This window comes from Oxyura jamaicensis, chromosome 6, assembly GCF_011077185.1.
Source record: "Oxyura jamaicensis isolate SHBP4307 breed ruddy duck chromosome 6, BPBGC_Ojam_1.0, whole genome shotgun sequence".
Lineage (NCBI taxonomy): Eukaryota > Metazoa > Chordata > Aves > Anseriformes > Anatidae > Oxyura > Oxyura jamaicensis.
In genome coordinates, this window is record NC_048898.1 from 32,646,806 (window position 1) to 32,670,633 (window position 23,828).

At 42.3% G+C, this 23,828-nt stretch overlaps 1 long non-coding RNA gene across 1 annotated transcript; it reads left to right on the forward strand.

The window, feature by feature from the left end:
* Positions 1-4,816: 4,816 nt before the first annotated feature.
* Positions 4,817-15,823, forward strand: LOC118169428. The gene is made up of 2 exons (XR_004752094.1): positions 4,817-4,877; positions 15,083-15,823. It is a non-coding gene; the product is annotated as an uncharacterized LOC118169428 (long non-coding RNA).
* The last annotated feature ends 8,005 nt before the right edge of the window (positions 15,824-23,828 follow it).

Consider the following 23,828-nt stretch of genomic DNA (forward strand, 5'->3'; position numbering starts at 1 on the left):
TTTGGGAAGAGCTCGTAGCCCGGAGACGTCCAGGCACGGGCTGGCTGCTGGAGTTCCAGCTCCCACCCTTGGTGCTCTGGCAGCAGCTCCCAGGGCAGGGGGCAGTGGGTGCAGCGGGGGCAGTGGGGGCAGCCGGGTGTGGGTTCTGCCATGAAATCTCCGCGGGCAGCACGGCCCCGGCGCGGCGGGGAGGGAGCCGGCGGCGGCGGGAGGGAGCGCGCGAGCAGCGAGCACAGTCCATAAAACCACAATGAATGGTAATGACAGGCAATAAAATACCCTGTTAAAAATCCAGTAAAGGATAAAGGCTGCAGACTGCAGCACCGACTGGCAATGCTGTAGCTGCAAAACATCAGCAGATTAGCATAAAGCATGGCACGAAAGTACAACTAAAAATTATTCAGTCGTACCAAATGCTTGTGGAGAATCTAGGCCAAGCAAGCAATCAAAATCAAACAGAAACAAGGTATATATAATCCCACAGTAAAAAGATTGAGAAACAGTACATTGCCAAGACATTTTAATACTCTTTTAGCCCACAGTTTCTGAAAAATCATTAATAGAGCTATAAAAAGTGAGGAAAGCTGCACAGTGCAGTTTAGACCAACACGGGGGTGTAATCCTACACCAACTTAGCACTGGTGTTAATAATATTTCTCTCAAGTTACACAAGAAGCCCAGCAAGAGCATCATAAAATGCAGTATGTGTTTCCTCTACTGGCTCAAGTGTCTTTTAGCGTAATTATTCCTGATGCTTCAGCCATGGGAAGGAACGCTACCAATCTAAGCAGCAAGAAGGCATTTATTTGCCCTTAAGGTGCAATTACATCCCAGGAACTGGCTCTTTTTTAATTCAATGATCTGCTTCTTTTGCATGTTCGGGGCCATACATTGCTAAGATCAGAGGAGTGTGTGCACTCCTTTAAAAGCTCGAGTTCTGCACACCTACGTGCCGGTTGGTTGTTCCAGCCTCCTGTTTTTGTTCTGTTTCGTGTTGCTCGTGCAGCTCTAGGGGAGTGGGCAATCTCTGCTGCGGCACGTGGAAAATCACCTAATCATAATTTACAGTTCCAAACGCAAAAATCTTTGTGCTGAGAATGCTCAAGGCAGAAAGGCCAAAGAGTGGCTTCCTTTGTCGAATACACCAAGCTATCAGTTACAGAAAAAAAAACAAACAAACAAAAAAAAAACACCCCAACATATTATTTAATTTTAGGTTTCATCAGGTTTGAAGCTCAGCCACTGATCATGTTTCACCATGGGAAATGTCTCAGAGGAGAGCCAAAGCTCACCATGAGGGCTCCATGGCGAGGCTGGCTCACACGACTTTGATGAAAATCAGAGCTGGAAGCTGAAATCTATGTGCTCGTGTGTCTGTGGATGCAGATATGAAACAGAAGCAATGGTGCTCAGTAGCAGATGCAAATATAAAGTTATTGAATGAAGAAGGATACCCTGAGAAGAAGAAGAAAAAAAAAAAAAAAGACAATTTGTGGTCATTATTTAATATTTCTGACTCAGATGTGTATCCGTAAATCACATCTTCCAGTCAAGCAAGTTTTCTATCAAAGCACCATGGTCAGGGGAGAATTCGTCCTCTGGGGAGCCCCGAGACCTGTGGATGAAGAAGAGCCCCAAGGAGTGAAGGTGTTTTAGTGTAGCTGGAAAGAGGGAGCATTTTTCCTTCTGGATCATATTTTCTGTGTACCACAAAGATCCCTTGGTGTGAAAAATCCATGGAGATAACAAATCCATGGCAAGAGATGCTTTTACAGAATGATTAAATGTTTCAGCTCCCCTCTGCAACTGCATGCTTCAGCAAGAGGATTTTGGAGGAACACATGCAAATGAAAACAATATTCAAATAGTTCCGTAGTCTCCTGCAACCATATGTACTCACTACTAAATAACTAAAATTTTTAAATTTCAATATTTATCTTCTGTTTTCCTCAATTAAAAAAAATAAAAAATAAAAAAGTGCTGATTGCATTTGATGCTTTGATTTTATACAACGGGGTAAAAATCAGAGTGCACTAAGCAAAGAAACGTGTATTGTTTACCTTGGGCAAAAAACTCTGTGGAAGAGATGGAGAAGTGGGCAAAGAAGATGAAGGCAAGGTAATCTGGGTGAACCTCCACCTGCACCATGGCTTGGTCCTGGGGAAGAGGCACGGGGGACGCCGTGAGCTGGGGGGCACTCAGGTGCTCCCGCTGCCCTGTTGCCCAGTGATGATGACCTGCAGAGGAGAGCAGGGCAAAGCTGGCCACAAAGAGGGAGAGGAGCAAGGGGTGAGCCCAGCACCCGAGGCAGTGCTGCAGATCCTTCCAGCCAGGCAGCTCCAGGAGGCCTCTGCAGGGGCACACAAACACAAGTGGGCAGAGCAGAAAGCCCCCGCACTCCTTAACCCAGTTTCGCGGAGCAATTCAGCACCGCTTCAAAGGCACTGCCTTGGCAGCCGCATCTGTTCCCAAACTCCGGGTAATGGGCAGGGGCTTGGCCCTCGTTTGAAAGGCTTTTTCACAGCAAACCAAGGGACAGCAGCGCTCAAAGGAAGGAGCCCAGGCTGCCGGCTATGAATGGCGTGGGGATAATGGCAGGAGCGTGAGCAGGGAGCGCAGCTCCTCCCCGGACACTGCTCGCACTCGTGCAGCACTTGAGCGAAGCACTTCGTTCCTGCTTTACCCTAAAGTGCTGTATTTTAACCACACAGAGGAAATGTGCAGCGGCTTTCATGCTCCTGCTGTGTAACTGTGGGCAAGTGCAGTCTTTTAAATGGCAGTCAGTGCTAGCGAGAAATGTTATTTTTGTATGGAAAGGCTTTCTGGCACGGTACCGAGCACTAGTGGGGAATAACAGAGAATTAAAGCAGAGAACTAAGCCTCTCATGTCAGGCATCTTCCTACTCTTACGTCTCGCAATCTGGACACATAGCTGTGTCTAGAAATGAAATCTGGGATGGGGACTGGTAGCAAAATGAAGTTTTAAGTGATATGAAGCCTGGACAGGAATTAAAAACTTGTAACTTGGATGGTTTTTGCATGCACGCGGAGTTGCAGCCATGGTTATGAACACATTTACACAATTTCCAAGAAAACAAAGCAGTTGGGAACTGAAAAAAAAAAAGCCCACTCCTTTTTACCATTCAAGGTCTATGAATGAAGTTGGGAATTTGCACTCTACCTTATTCATTAAAATAGAAACTGCCATCACTTTAATGAGCAGCCTGAGGGTGGACAAAGTGCCTTGAATAGCTACGTACCAGAGAGAACTTGGCATCCTCACTGAAACATAATGTGGGATTGCAATTGTGGGATTTTTCCAGTGAATGTGAAGTGATCAAAGATAACACTGCCCCGAAAAGAATTAAAACAGTGCAACATTGCATCAAGTTACAGCCAATGTCAATCATTACATGCCTGAGTGCACAGGATCTTTTAAATAATGTTATAGACATGCTGTGGCATTCAAAATATTCACTGAATTTCAAATTAAAATGCAAAAGCATGTTCCCCACTCATCCGACCAGAATAGTGAACTCCAGGCACATCTTTCCAAATATTGCTCTAATGTCACATCATTTAATGGCAGCTGCAGGACAGGCTAATTTTATGCAGAGCTGGACGATGGGAGGACAGTCATATTAAATGGGTCCCAAAAAGTTACCTTTGGGTTTGGTCCTGAGAGATGAGAAACCGGCAAAGACAGAGTTACAAAGGGTCGGGGAAGGAGGGAAGGAGAGGGCTAATTGCAGACTGATCACCTTTCCTACTGCGAAAGAAAAAACCCTTCACACAATGCAGAACTTGAACTCATCATTGTGTAGATGAGAGTTTCTGGCACATAATGCCAGCCCGAGCTGCTTACTGGAAGAAGTGTTGCTTTATTTACATGCTAAAGGGAACCACCTCCTCGCTTCGGTCTGCTGATAAGCAGCCGTGGGGTGGAAGAAAAAGAAAGGGAACAGTTCTGGAAAAGGAAAAGCTGGGGGGGTGGGAATGGAGTAAAGACACACACCAAAGGAAATACGTGCAATGTGCCACCAAAGTGTGGCAAAACGCACAAGTCTCTTGCAAACATAACAGGGAGCCCCAAGTCATTTCTATTTTTGAAAAGATCGATTAGGAAATAGCAGAGGAAAACTTTACTACAAGGCCAGAAATAGCAATAGGAATACCGAAGCATTTAACCTTAAAACCTTTATGAAAACAGCATGCAATTCAATCTTAATGTGGAAGGAAAAAATACCTTCAGCAAAGTCTATAGAAACCAACCAGGAGCAAGATGATATACATAGTGTACAACTGTAATCAAGTGAAGGGTGCAGAAAGCAAATCTGGGTCCAATGAAAACATGATCAATAGGACTGAAGGGAAAAATGTGCATCACTCACCACCATGTTAAATTCTGCAAAACCGATCCAATTTTGCCCTAATTTCCAGTGCCGCAAGCTCATGGATTTGCAAAAAAAGAACAGATTAGCCCAGGATCTGGCTCAGAAGATGGCACATATTATTGAAATCTCAGTGCAGTTCAATGCAGGTTCTCATGTCGGAGCCCCCTGCCAACCCCGAGGGCCGGCAGCCATGCCCAGGATGCCCCGGCCAGACCCTGAGAGCCTTCCACCATCTACTGAGAGTGGGGATCATTGCCTGCGCTCTTCAAACGCCCATACCGCTTTTAAATCCATGAGTAATATGCAGCCTAATTTTCCTAAATGAATTGTAATTACAGTAATTCATGCCTATAGCTCGAGCCCCGTTGTGGGAGGTTTTCGCTGTGAGAGGCATTGTATCATCCGCTCAGTAGGCCTGCGGTTTGAGAACTGATCTCATGGATTTCTTGCGTATCAGCTCTTATGTGGAGGCTCTGTGCTGGGGTAAGGTTTTTTAATTACCTAATTTCATCATTTTTTTCACTAGGCATACGATTGCATTTGGTTGCATATGTTGAGCACTCAACGTCTAGAATACTCCTGAATTTTCTTTTTAATTGTTTACATGACAGGGTTTATTTAATAATATTTGCTGTCGTGAAAAGTATACCACAGAGTTGCATGATTTAATTTAAGGCAAATGCTTAATTTAATGTTCTTATAAATAAGAAATAGAAGAAGAAGAACAAAAGGGTTTTAAATGAGCAAGCTGTAGAACTGCTTATTTGAAGTGGCGAGGAAGCATGGTCTAATGAGCTGAGCACAGGATGGGGAACCAGAAACCTTCAAGATCTATTCCAGATTAACATTGCTCAAGCAAGCCACCAAGCTCATCCAACGTTGTCCAGCCTTCTGCCTGACAATACTTAAAAGACTCAAATTCACTGTGTGTTTTGATCATTTCAGTGTATGCCACATTTCACATCAATGTTATTTTCAGCCTCAGGAGAACAAAAAGTAGAATAGGTTGGATCTTCAGCTGCAACATCCAGGCAGGAACAGCCTTTGTGTTAGGCAGGCCTCCTGCTCTGAAGGCTGGGGCCATCCTTTTTGTACAGTCACCAAGGAAAACCAAGCCAGTGCAGGGCAATGGCACGCTGGCTTTAGAGCCAAGTTGTGCCAGGACTAGGTTTTACACTAAGGCTTGCTACTCAAAGACACAGTAATTCAGAGGCAGGACTCCTGAGCAGACCGACTCATTCCTTTGAATGAGTGCACGTAGCTGTCTTCCCAGTCACCACTGGAAAACTCAGCTTGACAGTGACTGATGTATACTAAGGACCATGGAGAAAAAACAAAATACAGAGAGGAGGAACATGGAGAGCAGAGCTGAAAATAAAGGCAGCATGAGAAGGAACAAAATAAAACCAAAGATTAGGTCACCGACACAAAGATCAGCAGGCTTTTAAGAGTAGTGTGCCAGACTGCATCTCTCTCCTTTCAATAAGACATTGCATGTGCTGGCAGGGATTTGGTGAGACTCGGGAGATGGGAACTCTCAAAGAAACGAGGTGATACCAATTAGCCGCCTGGCAGTCCTGCTGCTATGGGAGATGAGGTCTCCCCAACCAACTTCAGCCTCAAATAGAGTGGGTCATGGGTCTGGGGTCCACAGCCTGCCCTGAATGCTGTGGCTCCCACCCTGCAGCCTACCCAGACCTGCTGCCCACCTTTCCATCCCTCCTGCCCCTACAGCCCCGCTCTACAGGCTGCCAACCCTCCTGCCGAGGGGCCAGAAAGCACACTTGATGGTCAAGTCATCAAAGCAACGATAAAAGAAAAAAAAAAAAAACGAAAAAAAAAAAACTTCAAACCAAAGAAAACTAATATTCCCCTATACATACAGACAGAACAAGTCAAATTTAGCTTCTAGGATCCACAAAACTGAGGATAGCCAGCTGTGCACAGGGGTGTTTCTGATGAACTTCCCTGATCACTACCTGGGGACAGAGGAGAGTGTTGCAGAAGCAGATGAAGGGTCATGGGAAAGCCTTCTGAACCCCAAAGCTCTTCCATTTACCGTACCCTTGAGAAAGTAAACACAGACCATACACATTCATAAGTTATTTTTAAATTTTCTTAATCTGTCTTTAGAAGAATAAATTGAATTCTACAAACAAAGCAACACGAATTCTTATTTTTATTCCCCATAAACAACGGGTTATATATTTAAGTGCTTAGTATGACTTTACTACACCTCAGGTCACAATTTAATTTCTCTTGAACCTTAATTTAATGCCCAATTTAGTCTCAATATGACAGCTAAGAATTAAGAGAATGCATGTGGAGCCACTTACTGCTTGATTGTGTTGGTCGCATACAGGCATCAGCTACAGTACTGCTTTCCTGTAGATCATAAAACTTCAGAGCAAAAGATTGCTCCACTCCCAGAAATGTCTACTGTTCTCAGCAGCTTCCAGGAGCAGTACTTTAATGAGCCATAACTGGTGGTACATGCCTGCATGTGCTGCAAAACCCCTACGGTTTTAATTACTTAGCAAAGTGCTCTGTAGCGGACATTTGCAAAGTGTGCGCTGCTTCACGTGTGATGTGCTCCTTTCTGCATCCGAATCTCTGCCCAAAAAGCCAAGTCTGTAAGACTACCTGTACACACACCCTTCCAAGGCAGTGTCTTTCACCCTCCAGCACGGACGTGCATGGACAGATTCCACACGCCCTCCTGCAGGGCTCAGACCTCGGCCCCAGCATTTCTGTGGTCTCCTTCTCCCAGCTGGGGCAAAGCATCATTTCCTACAGCATAAAAGGGCAGAAGCATCTCACACACGTTACAGATTGTAAAGGTGGGAAAGACACGTGTTTTATGGAAGCAAGCGTGGGCTCTGCTCTGTGTTAGCCACATCTGCAAACTTCCATCAGTTTACGTGCTTCATGGATTTAAACTTGCACTTGTGCCTCACACAACCCAACTGCAGCAGGATTATTTCTAACGTGCGAGTCTGCCTAGGCCTTATGTGTGATGTGCCAGCATTTCTCGGTACAAACCTTAAGACGAAAATAAAATTACACTGTGCTTTAAAAATCACACCCTGAGTGATTTTATATAGTAAACTATTTATTTTAAAACAAGATTAAATATTGCACCTCGCTGAAATATTTTCTCTTAGCAGAGAGCACTGGGATGGAAAATTTCATACATTTCAACTGATTTTTTGCCTGAATGGTTTTCACATATTTTTCTAAAACCTAGTTGTGTCAAATGATTTATTCTCCTCTAACAATACGGTACAAGTAGCTAGGAAGATGCAAGTGCTGAAATGGTTGACGGCAGTTGGCCAATTAAGTGCTCTACAGTATTCTGATTTTTTTTGTGCCTGCACATACTAATCCTTTTTTTAATGTATTGAGGTTCCATCCAGCAGAAAGAATGAGCTAACTGCAAGGCATGCCACATGAGGAGTTTGAAAACGTACAGCTACGTGCTCGTATCCAGGGGAGGGGTAGCCAAGTGTGAAGTATAAAACATACCTAGGACAGAGCAAATGCCGAGGGCAAGGAAGGAAGTCTTGCTGGAGCAGCAGGGCATCATGTGGCCTCGCAGGAGGGCAGCGGGCAGGGCAGGGGATGCACAGCAGATGTGCACGGCCCGGCCACCAGCTCGTGCTGATGATGCTGGCATCAGCTAATGAGGGGTGAGCTGTGGAAGCCTCCCTGCTCACCCTCAGCAGGTTGGTGGAGAAGGTGGGTAGTATTCCTGCCACGTCTCCATGCTCTGGCCTGAGCACAATTTCTTGTCTGCAAGAAAAAAACAGACAATATAAAAAGAGGTGAAATATTTGTATGTGCCAAGGAGGGGTCTCTTTTATTAAAAAGAAGTGGTAAGAAATGTGATGCTTGGTTTCAGTATAGAAGCAGCAAAGTAACACATGTATTATACGAGAGCAGTGCTAAAAGCAAAAAAAAAAAAAAAAAAAAGAAACTAGTTTCATGTCTGTTTTTTTCAAAACTGTAAACTTCTTTTTCTTTTTCTTTTTAAATAAAATAGCATTCATTTTTTTCAGAAAGCTTTTTATTGAATCATACTGGGCTTCATCTGCAACCATTCCTTCAGCCTTAGTTACTGCTTAGCAAGTAACCCAAAACATTTGGTAGGCTTCTGGGAAACAAAATAAAAACTAAAATTTCAAATATAAAATCCCAAACTCGAGTTTCAGAACCTTCCTGCCTGCCCTCCTACTTCAGCCGATGATGAGGGAAGAGGCACAACTGTGTGTCAAGCACAGTAAAGACAGCTGAACCTCTGAAGGCCAGCGAGGAAGACAAAATGCTGCAAAGAATGCTTCAGTGATTTACAACCCCAAGCAAATTTATTTATTGCAGATTACTTTATCTAATTCCTCTCCTGGTGAAGTTATCACTGCCTTCACCACTGGATGCCAATGACAGAAGTATTACCACTCGTGCTACATATCAAAACATTGCTATAATTTCTCTCACAAATCCATACAAGTCACAACAGGTTGCTGTGATTTTTCCAGATAAAAACCTGCAAGTAAACTGCTTTTTTCTTGTTAGCCAGCTGGAGTAAAAACAAGTGACAGCCAGAATGAGCAGACACTCCTGCCAATTTCAATGAGAGGCTCTTAATTACAAGTCACAAGAGTCGGGGTCACCTCCTCTGAGGCCAGTACATTTACATGCCTCCCTCTGGGTCACACCATCTCAAGAAAATGTATTTGCTTCTTTAGGACATTAAAAAAGATAGAATCAGCAAACAGCATCCCCAGATTTTTGAAGGTATACATTTTTGCAAGTTATAACTGTAGCTTTGACTCACTATAGCTGTTTATATATAGATATAGTCTGAATTCTAGCTAGTATGTGTAAAAAAGAAGCGATATTGGTTAGCGGTTAAGGACTCAGTCTTGAAGAGCTATGCAGAAAATAATGCCATTTCATCGCTCTGTTGCTGAGATGAGTGCTGATGCTCCAAAAGGCAAATGGTTTTCTGGCGTTGGCACACGCTCCCTAGCTGAGGCCCAGCAGACTCCCGTCTCCTCCACCAGGAACCAGAGGCTGGGCCCAGTCTTTGTCAGGGGAGGGAGCTTCATGACAGTGATCTCCCACTCCCACCCAACTCCCACCATAAGCCAAGAGGCAAAAGAAGGTGCACCGAAAGAGATTTATGATGTGATGCTTCCTTCAGGCTGACCAAGCTGGAGAAAAGCTCATCATGCTTTCCGTCCCCGCCCAAGCCGCAGACATATTCATTAGTTGAACGATAACAGGCTTGCTAGATCAAGATGTGATTCTCTTCTTCCCGGTACAGATTTATTGGGATTACAACCTTGCCAGAGTGGCATGATATATGCCACTAAATAAAGGAGAGATTAGAAATAAAGGCTTTGTATATCAAGCATACTAAAAATATATTCAGTTAGTACAATAGCAGTACCTCCCTTTTTTGAACATCATTCAGCCAAAATTACATATGTGGGAAAAATGGAGTTGCTGAAGGTGATTTATTAATTGTGTGCAACGTGCCTGAAGGCAGAGAGGGAATGGAATTCAGATGGATGGACACCGAGGAGGATTAAACTGATAATGGCAAAGTGCGGTGTAATGCCATCTTAGCCACAGACACTCTCATCACGTGAAGCTATTTTCACAGCTGATATTGATATAATAGTAGGAACTGTCCTGCAGTTTCTCTCTTTAGCATTACAGAATTGAAACGCTGGTGTGATTAAATTTTTATGCTTAACAGAGGCTTCCAGCAAAAATTCTTTCATATCAAAGTTTGACAACTAAATGTCCTATTCCTGAATCTTGTACGCTCAAGCAATTTCATTGGGAAACTTGCTCTTTGTGCAAGTTATGGAACATCAGGGCTAGATCAGCCTCTTTCCATATATATAAACAAAACAAAAGAAAACAACAACAAAAAAACTAAGCAGGTAGATTTGAGGTACGAGGAATACCGTAACTTTGGATGTACACATGCATCCTGCCCTGGCTGGTGTGTTGTGCAGCTGTGTGGAGCCACCTGGAACATCCCATGAGTGACCAATGCGATGGATCTACTGGCGCTGCAGTGCATGAAGGTCCTCAGCCAGGGCTTATGCAGGCATCTCTGCCATCACTTCCGAAGAGAAGCAAGGACTGATACGAAAGCTACAAATGGCTTGCAATACATTTTTAATTCATACATAGCCAGAAATCCCAGTTTCATCACCAAATGCACAAGGAACCCTGGCAGTGCTGCATTAAAGCACCTCCCATCTCCCAGGTGGGGCACACAAGAACCTGAGTGGCTCGGCAGTGGTCTGTCCCACTGTCCCCCACCCCAAGCTCAGTTGCTAAACATTTTTTCTTCCAGCAGGCACAAGGAAAGACCAAATAGGAGTTTCATATTCATAATTAAACCTGAAAGGAAATTCACACTCCTTGATCCTTCCAGGTCTACGAGCCGGACTGCTTCCCCAGAATTATATTTTGGTGAGACGGAGGTGGACCAAAGGCTACAGATGCTATTGCACAAAGAGCTGGTCCCAGTTACTGTTGCAGATGGTTGAAGCAGAATCCTCTTTCTTTCTACACTATCAATTAAGCAATGTTGCCAAACCCACATCAGCTTCTCAGTCAAACATTTCATTTCTCAGCAGTCTGTGCAAAGTTTGAAAGCTACAGTATGTTCTGCCAGCGTCCTCCAGCAAGCTGCTTTGCATTGTTTTGCTTAAATGGCTACAAAAGTGCTGTCAGAGACACTGTCAACTGCAGCTTTTGTGTTTATTTTTTTTTTTACTTTTTTTTTTTAATATTTTTTTAAAGAGGAACAAAACCTCTTGGAGTTGAAAGAACTTTACTTGTTTTATCAGCCCTTTTTACATTCTTTTGGCAGACATTGGGTTTTCCTCTCTGCTATTGAATGTGCAAGCATATTCAATATTGAATAGACCTTTTTGACAGTTTTGAACTTGTTCCATAAGATTCCAAATACACTGATTCATGGGGACTCACAAAGTTCCTACAACATAAAAAACTCCATCTTGCCTTGAGAATTGTTTTGCATCAGGATAATTTAAAACTTCTGCTCCTTCACCTACATATAACTCATGTGAATGGTTTCTCAGAGCCAGAAAAAAGCACTTCCATAAATGATTTTCTAGGTTACTCACAGAGATGGATACAATAATGAACAGTCACTGTCTAAAAGTCAAAATAAAACTAATTATGTGCAATATTATACAGGTTCTTCTGCTGTTCAACACCAAAATGGGGGCAAAATGTTGGTCTCTGAAAAAAAAATCAAGTCCTACCGATTCTGATGTTTTAATGGATATCAGTAAAAATCTGACTGAGCACACAGCCAAAGATACAAACTGCATTTTAGTACAACAGATGCAGATTTTTTTATTAGTTAGACACTCTGTCATATTTTGAGTTTCCCAGCAGCCTGGGGATATTTTGTTTCTGGAGTATCCCCTCCACTCCCCTAATGCTCTTTCTCTGAAAACTAACACCATGGCAGTAAGATTACTTATGGTTAACGCTGCTCCCGTTTTCATGCTTCAGGGGATAATTCCAGCCTGATCTTCACTTTGGAAAAGCAGATGTGAAACTGTGTAAATTAATAAATGACAGTGGTGCTGATTACGGTAATGTGTTAGAAGTCTAAACGTGGAGGCAACTATGCTCAGTCACTTACAAGCGCAGTGAGTGGTGGTTACATTTTCTATTCCCCAGGCAATGTAAAGGAAAGAAATAAAGCAGTGCTTCTCAATGTGTTGTCCAGAGATCCATTGGAGTTTGCTGACTCCCAGTTCCTGTATAAAGCAGCCAAGTCCATGGTCACCGAGCTTATAATTATAATACCCAAGGGCCCACACGTTCTAGTGGAAAATTTTTAGGTAGCCCACAAACAAACAAACAAAAAAGATGAAAACTGCTGGAAACTAAAGCACATACAAACAGAACATTAGATCTCTCACACATGTCCTCCCAGATGAAAAATCCCATAGAAACCCCTAGGAATTAAATCTATAGAAATGCAATACAGCTCTGTGGAATTTCCTCTAAAGGCCTATAGAATTTAGTACAGCAGGGAGCCCTTTTCATTGCACTTTTTTTCAATTTCTTTTTTTTTTTTTTTTTTTTTAACCAGGCTTCAAAAAGGAATAAATTTAATGAATGGCTTTTTTAAAAAAAAAAAACTCATAGAATGACAATAATCTTCTATTAAATTATTTTCCATAGGAGTATTGATGGCAATAGCTATTAACATTATTTCACAAAACTAGAGAGATATATTGATCAGTGGATCTATTCTGCCCTTCCGACACAGAGAACTCAGACAATTAATGTTGCTATTCATTGTCAGGCAGAGGGTTTTTTTTTCTTTCTTTCTTTTTTAAAAACATCTGGAGTCCCATGAATAATTGCTCTAATTAAAATAAGAGACCCATTTTATATGGCTTTTTTGGCAAGAACTTTGCCTTCATGCTATCTGGCAAGTTCGCCGTTGCTGCTGCATAAACACAGCAACACTTACTGGTCATTTGATATTTTCCATTGATGTGTTGTGAATTAAGATGCCATCTCCCCGGGGATTCCCAGCTCCTGGAACTTGTCCGAGCCTCCCCAGGCCTCCCCAGGCCGTACCAAAAGACACAGGGCGCGTAGCAGGGCTGGGCTGGCTCAGTGATGGCTCCAACCACGAGCACAGCTCCTTGACTGTTAAGGGAGGTAGAGGCACGCAGAGAAAAAAAAGCTAACTCAGAGAGGGAACATCCACTTTGTTTGGAAATGGCAGAGAGAAATGGCATGGCTGAGGAAAACCCTGTGCCTCCAAGCGAGGGTTTGTATTACTGTAAGACTTGGTCTGCAGAGGAATTGCCCTAATGATGAGTATTCATGGACAATGAGATCAATCCATTCCCCCAGCACCAAAAGGGAGGAGATGGAGGGATTTCAAACCAAGAACAACATGGGGAAGGTGAAGCTGTGGGAAGGCTACATAGGAGTGAAGAAAATTAAAGCCAAGCGCTCTGCTCTGGAAGCTGGCCGCTCCCCAGCAGCACAGTGCCAGAAAACATGCACCCTGAGGCAGACCCTCTGCTTTGGTTAATTAAGTAACCCTTAAGCTTTCTTCAAAGAATTTTTTTTTTTTCTTTCTTTCTTTTTTAATAAATTCCACCTCCATCTGCTTGTCTGCCCTTTGCAATGATGTGATTTAAATAATTTGTTCTACCTTTTCCTTTACTTTCAGGGATAAGATGCTACCCGTAATTTTCCAAAGGACCATGTGCTTGTGTGGGGGACAAGAAGATCTTTGCCCTGAGGGGTGGGTGGCGAGGAAAAGGGGGTGGGAGAAGAGGAGAGAACACAGGCTCCAAACTGCCTCAAGGCAAACACAGGCACCCAAGGTGGGATGAGAAGGAAGAGCCTTAAGCCAAACCTTGTTGGGAAAGGTTACACATACTTAAGAATAATATGTATGCCACTGTTGCAGCCAGGGATACTTGATGTATTTGTTTCTCTTTTCTATCTACCAGAAACAAAAACATTTTAAAGAGTCCCTGCTTAAATTCAAGGAACAACAAGCCAATAGTTCACTTATTCCGGCCTCAGTTAAGATAACCGAGGGACATGACAAACTGAAAAATTGGAACTTCATTTCGTAAGAGCATGCTTTTGTTTCTGAGGACTTATTGCTGCAGGGTTAGATCAAAAGGGATTGATGACGACTGCAGCAGGAAAGGTAAGAGTGGTCTGCAGGAGCATCCTCTGAAAGAGGCATGCCACATAATAGAGGCACAAGGATCAGCTCCAAAGCACCAGGCACTGATGACAAGGTTATTTGCCAAAATGGATAGCCCTGAGATCAAAAGACACTGATTTGTTAAAAAATTGCTTTGACAGAGGGGGAAGGAGGAACACGCACAGCTGGTGCAGGCTTACCCAGGGCTTTACTAATGGAGTAGTCTGGCATAGCTGTTGAGGAATAGCTGCTGTGCCCTCACTCCCCTTGTGGACTTGCTTATTCTGCTCTCAAGGCACCTGCGCATGGTTGAGCGTAAGGGTTTCCAGGTGCAGGTTCAGCAGGCAATAAGAATACCCACGAAGGGAGTCAGCAAAAAGAGTTTTTTCTGCTGGAAAGCCAGGTTCGTCATGATTTTCTCAGGTAGATGAGTTCAAAGTGACTGAAAATGAGAAGCAGGCTGTCACTTGGTTCCCAAGGGAGAAGAGTGTAAGGCTGAGCCTACCTAAATGCCAAGCCCAAGAAAGGCAACCTCCGGTGGACTGAAGATGAAAGAGAGAAACGTGTGGGGAGAGGATTCCAGTCCAGGAACTCCCCCTGCCCAGCCTGTCCCCCTTCCAGCTGAGAAGTGCTGTGGAAAAATTGTGATTAAAAAAAGAAAAAAAAAAAAAAAAGCTGCCTAGCCTAGCATGGATGTGTTTTGAACTGGTTAAATAAAGTACAAAAAAATCATGAGTCAGTTTGGTTTAGAATATTTTCTATAGGTCCTCGTTAGTTTTATCCCTGCCATCATCTCTAAGGCTGTGCCGTAAAGAGGTGGCAGAGTAAGGATCTATGAGACAAAAGCAAAGGGGGAAGGAAAAGGTGTCTCTGATTATGTAAATATGTCAGGGAATAATTATTTCTCTTTTATTTCTTATTGTCTCCTCAGGTATCCTTCATTTTGTCTTCTCTTCCCTCACTTACCTCAATGTTGTCTTAGTGCAGGGAAGAAAAATTGTAAATTCCACAAAATTTGTGGAGTCAACAACTTTGAGCACATGGGAGCCTGACTTTTTATTTCTTTCCTTTTTTTTTTTTTTTTTTTTTTTTTATTTAATTAAAAATGTCTGTGCTACATGCTAAATCCCAGCCCCACTGAAGCCAGTGGCCAAGTTCCCAATGCCTTACATCCCTGGGAGCAGGATTTGGCCCGGCAGGAATGGACAGTAGCTAAGCCTGCCACCTCCCATCCCTGGAGATCTTCTCAGGGCAGCAGTAATCAAAATAATTCATTTGCAGTTCTAAGCCTTTGATGCATGACTGCTGAGAAAGAAGATTTGTGAAAGCTGTGACAAACTTACACCTCAGCTTTCAGAAAAGAAGAAAAAAAATCTGTTACTGGAAAATTTGCCAATTTTTTTCCCTCCAGTCCTTAATGCACAGCAATCCATTTGACCATAAAATTATTACTTAAAGAAAGAGTTGGTAAAAGAACTGTAATTTATGGGGATGAACAAGGAGAGAGATGAGAAACCCAGCAGAAATATTAGAAGGAAAATACAAAAACAACATAGCTATATGCTGCTGTCAAACCTAAATCAAAGTCATAAAGGAAAAATGAGATGTCCGTGTGCACAGATTATGCCACCATCGGTTTTAGTTGGAGCAGGAAGAATCTTGGCAATCAAGATTATCTGATAATTACCTTTCTTAATGCATTAAATTCACTCAGCTTCACCTTCAGGCATTTAGCTGAAGAAAATAATGACATACATCCTCATGTTTAATGGTTAAACTCTATTTCCAAGAAATCTATTACATGTGGTGTCAACTAGAAACCCACACAATAAAGCATCTTTAAAAGATATACTGATAGAAAAGAATGGTGTTTTGGAGCATAAATAGCAGTTGTTTGCATCAAAACATTTTAACTTGCAGGCTTTATTAATACTAATGAAAGTTTGATTGTCTTTGTTAATTACCTCCCCGCCCTCCTTTGTCAGGATCAGCTGCAGAACAAACCTTCTCCTGCCAGCAACTCAGGATGCATTAGACCTCATTAAACATCATTTTTAAATGAACATTTCATTTAAAAGAGATTAATTTTTAAAGTATGTTACTGCTTGAAAATGAATCTGTAAAATTATGCAGTTGCTGAGGAATACATTTACCTCCTAATTCACTAGTATTTATATACAGATAACTCCAAGTGATGCTGCTAACGAGGTTTTGATAGTCATTGTCTATTTGATAGTCTACTGGCTCACCAAGGGACTTGGCCAAGATGCTGACACCTTTCCCATGGGATGTGCAAGCGGATCAAGGCTAGCCTTGGGCCAATAGACAAACAAACAGTCACACAAGTTCTGCAAAGAGTACATTCAACCTGAATCTGATTTTAACCCCTTTCTACACAAGGGGATGAACTCTTGTATGCAGTATCTCCAAGACAAAGTCAATGCAGCACAATGATGAGCGCAGGGGGCAGATGCTCAAACCAGCATGTTAGCTGCTGGAGACCAACTCCACAACACAGTCCTTCCCCAGCCCCTAGCCGCTGCTGTTCCCCAAAGAAGTGTCACCTTAAAATACTCCCCAGGTATCTGCTGGGGTATTCTGAGTGTCTGAATTAGTCACAACGGGCGTGAGCCTGGTTTCTCCTATGGCTGATTACCATCATTATTGAGTTAGTGTGAGAGGAGAAAAATGGACCACTATTACTATGTAAACACAGAAAGAATAGCAATTTTTACATAAAGCCTGGGTTGGCTTTGTAGAAAATTTTGAAGTGACATTTTTTAGTGAATAAATAATTTGTTCTCAGAAAAACTGCTGTTCCTACTTGAGAGCAAGGGAGATTTTTGTTTTTAGCATGCACAAATTCATGTGCTTCAAGAAGGACTTGAGAAGATGCTTTTGTCCCACCTGTATGCCTGTTATCTGATGTAGGGTGTCCTCCACAATGTAAACTGGACACCTCTGAGAACACAAGGACCAAGAAATTCCAGGCCATTCTTGAATGAATGGGCCATGGAGTCTGCCGAGTCCCCAGCTGACCCCAGTGAAACACGGAGACTGAAGACTGGCAATCACATCCATCCGAATAACTGTTTTAACAACACATCATGAAATGGAATTTCTTTCTGGATTTGAGAAAAGAAATTACAGATTTAGAGTGTTCTTATTTATTTGCTCTTTTCAGTGTGGATTGCTTAATTAGAAACACAGGTGCGTTCGCTGTGCTATATTTTGCTTCTCAATTTAAAAAGCCAATTTAAAATTACTGATACAAAGTAAAACAATTACTTGTTGTTTAATTGGTTTTACTAAGAGTCATTTTAAATTAATACATGTTTTTTGGGAATCCATTAATTTATTTTAATTACACAAGACAAATATTTATATATTAAGCAAGCATCCATAAAATGAATATAGGAAATGAATGATGGTATTATCAGCTATTAAATATCACTACAAGTTACCTGAGGAATGGACAGCCTCTGTCACTATTCTAATTGTGTCAATGACTAAAAACTGGTGATTATAAATAAGATTTCTCCTTTTGTTTTAAGATATTATCTCGGATATTTGTTGTACAGATTAACAATTAAAATACTTTATCTGTGATTCAGAGGATAATTCTGCCAGACACAGAAGTCTGTCAAGACTCCTATGCATTTTTTGTGGCCACCACCTACACAGTTACAAATTACCGTGCAGCAGAGGTGAGCAGTCCTGACAGGCATGTGTCAGAAACATTTTGTGCTCTGCTTGGAAAAAAACAAAACTTGGCCCAAGAGAGACAGTTTATCGGTGATGCTATGCAGCACTTTGGCTACAGAAATGCCCCAGTAGCTTTCCTGGAGCTCTTACGGGTTGTGCTGGCAACCAAAAGTCATTTTTATCACATAGTTACTTGCAGTTTATGATCACATATTATCTGCATATGTAGCGGCATTATCTCTCTCTTGTGCAGGATTCATGGCGAGTGCCATTAAGTAAGTCCTTTGGCTCTCTCAGGTAAAACAGCCACATTTAAAGCCTGATTCTGTGCACACTAGTTACTTAAGCAGATTCCCTTGAGTTTACTACAGCAGAAAAGCAACCCAGATTTGGCCATTAAATTTAGATTCTTTTCGCTCATCTTATTCACACAGTCAAAAAAAGGTATTTATTTCACTTTACTTTTCAGTGGATGAAATAAAATTAGCTGCATATCAAGTGCCCTCAATCATGAACTATATAAAGCAATACATTTATTTTGAATACTAAATACACAAAAGAAATAAGATGGTGAATGAGAAAATAAACCTGCCATAAAAAAAAACAAAGGTCTAATTTGCCATGCATAGCACAGATCACATTCCTAAAATGGCTGGAGTGCTCTGAAATTATTATTCTAAAGGGGATATCCTGGCAGTCTCTCTGACGTACCCATCTTAATCACTGTCTGACAGAGATTTTAGATCCCTGCACCGAGGGGCAGTGAGCAGGGCAGAGAGGTTCATCTCATGTAACTGCTTAATCTTTAACGCAGTTAATGGAAAACCTGAAGAATCACAGAGAGCAATCCAATCCATTTAATGCTTCCATTTCCTTCTTCCCAATGGCTATATACAAAATTTAAGTGCCTCTAGACAGCAATCCAATCTGCTGAAGTTTAACATTGGAACGGCCATGCCTGAGACAAGACCACAGGTCCATCTTGGGCAGTGTCCTCTCTTCTAGAGTAGCCAAACCAGTACTCCTATTCCCTAACTATATGCAAATGAAGGATTTATTTGAGGAAGAGGTGTTTTTTAGATTTACTAACTCCTCAGTGGGTTTTATTTCCATGCAAAGATGCATGTTTACCTATTTGGCCGAGGCTGTAAGGAAGCAATAGGAAAAATCAGGTGCCATTCCCCACCATGGATCTGGGTCTTCAAGGTCTTCTCACCTCTGTGTGTACTCATCAAACAGACCAGCAGCAGTGGGGCTCTGCTTTTGCGTGCTGGTCTCAGAACAAAAGGGCACAAAAAAAAGTGGGTGACCCTATCTTCTAGGCATTGAGTGCAATTGAATTGACCTCTTCAGGAAATACTCCCTCCAGGAGATAATCAGATTGAGAGCGCTCTGTCTTTCTTCTAACACTGCAGGTGGGCATGCATGGCTCACGAGGCAGCCAGAGGAGCTCAGACAAAATCTCACTCCTACCCAATGCCCTGTGCCAGCTGGGCAGGCAAAAACCCTTGAATTTTGGTCTATATGTCCTATGATACATACTCATTGCATATGAGACCATCACTGGCTACAGAAATGTCCAAATACAAAACAAAGAATCTGGTCCTGGCTATCAGGTTAAGGGCCCAGAGCAATTTCAAATGATGTAGGAAATTATCAAATGAATTTAGGTGCCTACCAGGTCAGACAGTTCTGGGAAGCTGACTGGACTGGATTGCTGTCTGAGACCCTGGGCAGAATGGATTCTAGCCAATACTAATAATTGCTTTACTAGTGGTTAATTGAGGTTCTTTGTTTAGTATCTACAAATTATAATTTAGGGTCTGAGGCATCTGTCATTTCCTTTCACAGTGAAATTAAAGCACCTGGATGACAGCATTGCTATTTTTCAGCTCTTGTTGAAACACACCAGTTTTGAGCTCTCAGGGTTTGTAACATGCTTATTCTATATAGTTCAGAGTTTTCCTTCTCTTTGTCCTTTTGAAATTATCAGAACCATGAATATTCTCTAGGCCATCACCTGTCACCAGGGGGAATTTTTTGTCAGGGATGCAACTAATTTTGTATACCTCAAGAAGGAGACTGAGAACTACACACCACCATTTTTCTACTTTACTTGTGCAATAATGAAAATGACAAAACCAACTTGAACTTACTCAAAATGCTAGCACAAAAAGCATCTAATTACATTCTGACTTTACTACATTCCAACAGCCTAAGTCAAAACAGGTGAACTATGAAGAACATGAAATAATTGCAATCATTATCACATAAAATGCACTGTATATTATTTTAGAGAGTTTGGGGGTTGAGTTTGTCTTTAGCTTAGACCCATGGTATGAAGTCCCATTTACACTAATAAAACAAAACCCCACTTCAGACAAGAGCACTAGAGAGTGAGGTGAAAGCCCCAAATGGGGGGTGGCTGCAGTACTTCATGCCTCTGGTGCTTGGGAAACTCCTCTGCCCAAGCAGTAATGGGTCTTACTCCATCGCTCTTACCTTCATCAGAGCCTGGGAAGTGGTGTAAAAGTCACCCACCTGGGCCCTGCTTTGCTGAATGTTAATGTCTATCCAGATAAGGGAACTTTAATTACTTATACCTGTGCAACTTTTTACGAGATCCACTATAAGCCTGAAGTTCAATCTATTTGCTCTTAAAATCAGCCACTTAAATAAATTTTTAAAAACACCCTCATCTTCTCAGCTGTACTCTTTTATCCTTTATTTATGCTTTGTTTAAATTACCAGAGTTGATAAAACTGAGCGCGGTTGGCTTGCACTTTTCAGAAGATGTGTGCGTATTAAACACATCGGCAATATTTATTTATGCTGCCATCTGTCCCGCTGTCCCCGCAGTTTCAACAGTTCGGCCTAGAGAGGGCCAAAAATCACCTGAGCGCCATAAAAACGCGTTCGCGGCTGTCAGCCTAACACATTGAGCCCGCAGCTGCCGTCCTGCCGCCTGACTTAATGAGGTTCCCAAAGTGTGGGGACGGGGTCTGGGGGCTCTGGGTTGCCATGGCGATGTGAGCGGGCAATGTGGATCGGCTCGCAGGCCACGGCCTGGCCGGACAGTCGTAGGCGCACACCAGGCCCTGCCCCATGGCTCCGCATGTGTGTGCGTGTGTCCCGTTGGGTTGTGGCTCCACGTGTGTGTGACCCACTTTGTTGATGTTCCACGTTTGTGTAACCCACTGGGTTGCAGCTCCACGTGTCTGTCACCCATTGGGCTGAACCTCCACGTGCGTCACCCACTGGGCTGCACCTCCATGTGTGACCGACTCAAGCAGCAGAACTCTGCACCGAGACACAGGCCCTGGTTTTTGTTCCGTCTGGTCTGCTCTTTTGCAAACCTAGTATTTCATATTCCCTCTCTGAACTCGATTGCTTCCCTCGGGTACCAGGAGAAACTTACTCAAAATCACATTCCCTAAAGAAAAAGGGTTGACTCAACCATCTCCAAATTTCCCACCACTTTTCACAGTCCATTATTATAATAGAGCAGTAAGATTTAGCATCTACATTTCTGAGGCCAAACACTTTTTTACTGAGTCAATGCACTTGCTTCCCCGTGGCAAACACTTGAAATCTGCCTTCCATGCACATATTTTCCTGCCCAAAGAACTGAAAACCAGACTGGCAATCTGGTGACAGAGAAAACACGTCATTCCACATAACTCAGGTAGGATTCCCTCACAGTTATACTAGAGCAGACAGCGATGGATTTTTATTTTATTTTATTTTATTTTATTTTATTTTATTTTATTTTATTTTATTTTATTTTTCTGTATTTTGAAAGCTAAAATGTTTAAGTGCAGTTTTTCTCCTGTGTAGAATCACAAAATGAGCCTTTTGGCTGCTTACGTATATCAGAGCACTCAAACCTGAACGCAAGGTTGACTGAGACAGTCGCTCCCCCAAAACCAAAGTTAAACATATTTTAATGTGTGGCTCACATTAAAGCTTATCACCTGATAGCCTTTCAGCATCAGTCTTCATGCCCAAAGGAAACTGCTTCCTGCCCGCTTCCCCACCCCTTTTTCTGCCAGGCACACTCAGACGTTATCTTACAGCCCAGAATATTAAAGACAAGCCAGTACCATATCAGATGGATTAGTCACACGTGTTTACACTGCATCAGCTATTCACCCCAGCTTGTCCTCAGATGGGTCTTAACAATAAAGCAAACAGTTACGCTGTGTAATGACCAAAGTGCGTAATCAGGACCCCTGAACAAAGACAGAGAGGAAATTAAAGTGTTCAGACTGTAAGCAGCACAGAAAGCAGCAGAAGATGTCATCCAAGTTGGTACCACCTGACTGTTAAGAATCTGTCACATTAGATCTCAAAAAACAGTCTAAATATTTTGTAAGGATAAGTGGAAAAGCACAACACTATAATGACAAATCCACGAATCATCTTTGAATATAGAATCCATATTTCAAGCAAGAAAAAAATCCTCAAATGGCCCACTCTTTTTCTTATGAAAAAGCATCAATAGTTGGACCTGTTCTTGATGTAGTATTTTATCACTCATTCAATCCTCTGCATCCAGAGAGGGAAAACAAATTCCAAAGAAATTCATATGGGTGGTAGGAATTTCTTTCTGTACAAATTAATAACATCACTTTTTGCTACAGTTCTCGGCAGATGTTACAGCTTGCTCACCAAAATGAAGCTTTCAGTGCTAAGCCCTTAGGAAAATGTTGCACAAGTGATGCACTGCAGACAGCATGGCGCATGTCACTTTGTGATATGTCACTCATTTAAGTTGGGTAATAGTGCAAACATGGCAAACAAAGCCTATGCACTTCTATTTATGGCTAGTGATTTATTTTATGCAATTTGCCACAGCAATAGGTATCATTAGGGGACTCTTACAAAGTGGATTTTCAAAATGTTAATGTCTTCAGTGACAGACCATTGTTTTGTCAACTATCACGTCAAATTTTCCTGTGTCAGCTAGGACAGCCAGCAGATGTCTAAAACTTGTCATATTGCTTCAGTTAAAGGCATTTGTGACTTGATGCCAATCCAAAACCTACTGGCCTACAGAACAAAACCCACTGCCTGGCTGGTACAAACTGCCAGTCCTGGTTATCGCTATCAGCTATAGCAAGAGGTGACAAAAGGCAAAGGCACACCAAAAGACCCTCCCATGAGGAGTGAAGCATCCAAGCAGCGTACCACACGATGCATCTCTAATTGGCAAACCTGTTCTTTGGCAAGGAGTTGTTTCAGGCAAGGCATTTCAACTAGTACTTTTCAGTCAAATTGGGCTTCTTTATGGCATCTTTGTGACATCCTTGGATTCCTTTGAGTCTTTCACATGGATTAAGCTAGAGAAAAGAACTCGCAACTCAATTGGAAACAGGGCTGGTGACACCTTATGCTGCATACCAACGGGCTTCAGCAGGCGGGCATGAAATGCTGCCTGGTAGAAAACGTCATCCCACTGTGCCCACTCCTACCTACAAGCCATGCAGAGGGCTGGGCCCCACCAGGAACAGCCAGGACGAGAAGATCCCATAACATAAGCTGCACACTCAACAGGCTGCTTGTTCTTTTTGGATTGCCCATTTTACCAAAATCGGGTTAGCTCTACCTGACAGCCTGTGGAGTTGTCTCATGATGGTAGTTCTCTAAAGTGGAATGGTTCCAAACATTGTTTTTTGTTTTTGTTTGTTTGTTTGCTTGTTTGTTTCCTATTTCATGCAATATACAGAAACTTTTTAAATAGTTGTAAAATCTTTCAGATTGAGGTTATTCTTACAATATACAGTCTAGATTTGTTACAGTAAATGAGAGCTCTGTTTCATCTGCTGCACAAAGACACAATTCTGACTTATCTCCCAGCTTGGATATTAAAAGTTAACTTCAAATCCCTTCATGAAATGGATGCTTATTCCTGTTTTCTTTATTTGCAATTTTTGGCATAGTGTGATTTGTTTTATATTTACTTTTCCCCA